We start from the raw sequence: 4796 nt of genomic DNA, 5'->3' as shown, positions 1-4796 counted from the left end.
AGCCGCTTTCTTTGCCTCGCTCGCTTCCCCCGCCCCCCGACCACACCCCCTTAAAGGGCCAGTCCCGCTGCCGGGGTTAGGGGAGGGTCTACTCGTCAGGGGTTTGGGCCTGGCTGTCCGCTATCCCTATTAACTTTCCTGCCTCAAACCCAGATGTTCTCAGCGCCAGGTACCAGGATTTGCGCTCCTGCCGGGACCCTAGTTTTTTGTCTTCACTGAAGCAAAAACAGGAGCCATCTGGAAAAGGAAGGGAGTGGGCACTGAGTGCAGGGCGGGTGTCCAGCGAGGAGACGGGGGAGCCCCCAACGTCTAGGTCCTCCAGCCCTTAGCCAGCGGGGGGCGAGCAGGTTTATCCGCGCGGACTGACACGTGGACCGGGCTCCCAAGGGTGGGGGAGTGGAGAAAGAGGGCAGGCGCTGCCCAGGTGCCCGGACGCCCGACCCAGTCTCCGGCCCCCGTGATGGAGGCCAAGATTGGGGCTTAGAGAACCGATCCGGCGGCCTGAAGGGCCAAACCCCAGACAGCCACCGCCCACCGGCCAAGGTGGCGGCGGTGAACGGAGTTCTGGGAAATGTAGTTCGCGAGGTCCGGCCCCACATGGCCACCCCTTCCAGGCAATGGAGCTGGGGCGGAGAAGCACAGAACTTGTTTGGGGCGCCGTGGTAGGGCTGGCCTCCACAGGGCGGGGCCCTCGGTAACCTGCAACGTCTGTGTGTACAAACGAGGAGACCCAAGCATAAAGAGCTGGGAAATGGGGGAGCCGGTACTTGTGACAATAGAGATAAAATAACTGATCCCAAATAAACGTTTTCTGTTCCACACAGTCGGTCCAGGATGAGGGCACCTCACTCTCCCACAGACCTTGGTCCTGAGGCTCCTCTGTCTTTCAGATGTCACAGGCACTTTACCTTCCTTACCTCTTTTAAGCAGACCGCATCTCAGTACCATACCCCGTTTGATTTTCTGTATCTTTAAAGAGTCTCTCATTTATTTGTTTTTTGTCTACCACTTGTAGACTGTGAGCTTCATGAGGCGGAGACGCGTCTGGCCTTTGTTTATTGCTGATGCTGTCCATTGACTGGGCTTCAAACCCATGTGTATCTAGCAAATTACCTGATTCTTGCTGAACTCTCAGTACCTATGTCGGATTCATAGTAGATGCTTGATAAATATTGGTTTGAACAAATGACTGAGTGAAAGAATGAATGGCTTTTTTTGTGTCTCCATTTCCTTATGAGGTTGTGGCAAAGATTAAGTAGGAAAATGCAGGGAAGTTTCGATGACTGGGTCACAGAAGTTCATTAAGTCACACAGCTAGACAGAGATGCAGCTCAGCTTGTGAACCCAGGCCCTTGAAACAAAGTCTCTACTCATCCCCTACCTCCCCTTAGATACCACCTGACAAGGCTGTACAGCTCTTCTGGGATGAGGCTCACCCCCTGAAGTCCCAAGCAGAGTCCCAGGAACTAAGAAGCAGTAAGTGTTTCCGTCTAGCCCTTCATAGACACCCTCTTTCTGGATGCCTGGGAAGCTCTCTGCAACAGGTGAGGTTCAGAGAGAGGTTGAAACTGGTCCAGGGTCACACAGCTGGTCCTGTAGCCAAACTCGAACCTAGCACTTTAGGCTTATCCTGTAGTTGGAGAGAAGAGAGGCAGAGAGGCTGCTGGGAATGATGGAGGGAGGTGCAGAGGGGCTCGAGGTGCTTGGTAAGGCGCCTGAGTTGGGGACAGGCTCACCGTGCTCAGCCTGGGGCAGGTAGAGTGTGAACTGATGCTTCCTCCCTCCCTCAGCTTTTTTCTGTCCTTAGCCTCCCTTCAGCCAGCCTGGGGGGCCAGGGAAGGGCTAACTGACCCTTGCTCTTATAGATTAGGTAGGACACTCCCTTTCTACCAGGAGCCAGATTCCCGGCCTAGCCTCTGGCTTTGACCTGGCCTGTTGGAAGGAATGATTGACCCAAGTCCAAATTCCCCACCATACCCTAAGTCACCCCACCAAAGGTCTGCTCTTTCTGAACCTGATGATTGAATTGGCCTTTGGAGGTGCTCATGGTTAAGAGGAGGGATATACCATAGCTTGCCATGGGAGTGGGGCCCGCAGGCCATGGAGACCTGAGTACCAGCCCCAGCTCTGGCCCCCAGATACTGTGACTCAGAATGTAAACTCCCTGTCCCTCCTCCCTTCAGGGCTGGTGTGAAGGCCTCCTGTGTGTCAATATTTCATGGGGGTACCTCCTGGGGGTTCTCTGGGCAGGACAGGGAAGAGCTGGGATGTTCTTCCTGTCTCTCCTCTCTCCACCTCCTATGTCATCCCCAGGGCACTCCCAGATTCTTGAGGCTGACTCCCCTGACATCCAATCCCTTCCTATGGCCACCCACCCTGAGAAGAGTTAGTGCAGATGGCTATGCTGGCCTGCAGCCTTCATGGAGGCTGGGCTGCCCTGCACAGAACCTCTGAGTGTAAGAGCTAGCTAGGTTCACATCCTGGCTCTGCACAGTAGGGTGTGAGGCCTCAGACAAGTAACTTTACTGCCTTGTGCCTCTTCAAGGGGGCTGATTCTACTGACCTCCAGTGGTTGGGAGCTGAGGGCTCAGTACTCAGTGTCCACATGCCAGCCCTTGATTTCCTGCCTGAACCACCCTGATACTGGAGTGCGCTGCCATGGCTGCTTCTCATCCTTCCAGCCTCAGGCTATGTCTTCCTCAGCCCCGTCCCTGCTGGGGTCCTGGCCAGACTCCATCAGAGTGCAGCTAAGGATGCTTTCAGCGCCTCCTTGAAGCAGAGGCTCTGGGGATGGTCCTGTGAGCCATGACCACTCCCTTAATCGAGGGTAGAGGCCGGAAAGGCAGCCTTCCTTCCACCATTACTGCTTGCCGAGAAACCCTATTACCATTATCAAGGCTGGAAGAAAGTGTCCAAGGAGAAAGGAACCCTTTAATAGGGGCTGTCCTGGCCTCTGGAGACATAGGATTGGAGGAGAGGCTCAGGCCCAGGAAACAGCCTCCCATCCTGTTTTCGAAGGAGCTGCTGCCCAGGGCTTCTATGGAGTACACCTGTCCAAAGCCTCAGGTCCACAGGTCAGACCCCTAATCTCAGGCCTGGCTCCAGGCCCTGCTAGCCCTGGCACTGGCTAGTAGGCTTCCTGCCCTAGAACTGATCTGCCCTTTCTTCCTTCTTCCCTAATGCTCCTACAGCCTGCTAGCTATTCCTCAGATGTCCAGCTACCTGTAGCCCAGGGTCATCTGGTACTCACTTGCTTATTTCATCCTCCAACAACCTCCAGCTTCTGAACAAGGTGACTGAAGCATAGAGAGACTAGGTTCTATGGGAGCAGAGGCCACCTTCCACCCCGCATGGCTCTACCCAAGGGAACCTGGTGATCTCTGAGGAATACAGCTCTGCTGCTCTGCTGAGAGAAGACGAGGGTGACAAGTCCTGTTCCCCTTTCTCTCCTCAAGGGCAAGGAGTGGAGGCGACACTAGCCAGGCTTTAAGTCAGAGGGCTGAAATCCTCCTACAGATCTATGTGACCTTGGGCAAGTCTCTTTCTCTCTCTGGGCCTGTGGAGATAATAATCATACCCCACAGGGCCTGGGCCAAAGACAGAGAGATTCCTTGGGTTAAAGTTGGCACCCAACATGGCAGGAATTGTGAGGATGGTCAATACCAGGCAGGGCTCCCCTCGGGGGTCTGAGAGCCTGGGGCAGAGGCCTGCAGGCCAAGCTCCTCCTTGACTGATCCCTCCTCCCCCAGAACAAGCTCCCTCTCTTTCTGGGTTTCTAGGTGACTTGGCTGGCCCCTCTGGATGAGTTCTACTTTAAACTTGCTGCTGCCACTGCCTCTGTATTGGGGGGGCTCCCACAGGGGCCCCCAGGCAGGAGCCCCCCCAGCCAAGCCCTGCGGGAGGGGCTATAGCCCCCACCCATCCCAGGGCCCAGGTACCTTCCCCCTCCCATTGCTGAAACGCAGATTTCAGGGCACCTGCTGTGGGCCAGGCATTGCAGAGCACCTTCTCAACCCCGCTGTTCCTGGACACACCCGAGGTTTCTGACCCCTCTGGACAAACGACCAGCTGTCCCCTCCGTAGTTTTCAGTCAGGACTGCCCCCCCAGGGACAGGCTCCAGGTTGGGTCATGGGGGTCTGTAGCCCCAGAATGAGGCTGCTCCTGGGCTCGCTCTGAAAGGCCAGGATGCTTGGGTCCTCCAAGGAGGCGGCAGGCGCCCGGTCTCCGCGGGCTAGGGACGGGGGAGGGGCGTCTGCCGGCGGGAGGCCCATTAGCTGGCTAAGTGCTCCCAGGGAGGGGGGACTGCGTTGCTGCAGGAGGGGGTGAGGCGAAGTGAGGGCAGAGAGGGGGGTGGGAGTGGCTTTTCCTGCACTCAGCTAAGTGCTGCAGGAGTGGGGTGAGGGGGGCTCTGCGTACCGGGGCCCAAGTCTGGCTCTCCTATGGTACCCCATCTTCGCCCCTTAGAAACCCTAGCGGGCTGACCCCGGCCGGTCTTCTGCAGCACGCTTTACACCCACAATAGCCCCTCTGGCTCCAAGCGTCCTCTCCTCACCCCGGGCTCTTCCAGCTGAGCCCCAGCGAAGTGCCGGGGGGGTGGTTCAGGTACACCCTTGCCCCAATCCCCGACTCTGGCTGCAGTCGCCGCCCCGGCCGCCAGGGGGAGCCGACGCGAGCGGGCCGGCCCGACGCGATGGGAGGGGGCGGCGCCGCTGTGGTTCCGCCCCCGCCCCGCCCCAGCCGGACCCCGCCGATTCTCTGGTCTGTCTGGGACAGACTGGCGGGCAGGCGGAGGCCG

This window comes from Pteropus alecto, unplaced genomic scaffold (assembly GCF_000325575.1).
Source record: "Pteropus alecto unplaced genomic scaffold, ASM32557v1 scaffold43, whole genome shotgun sequence".
Taxonomy (NCBI): domain Eukaryota; kingdom Metazoa; phylum Chordata; class Mammalia; order Chiroptera; family Pteropodidae; genus Pteropus; species Pteropus alecto.
Note: the sequence above shows the minus strand (reverse complement) of the source record.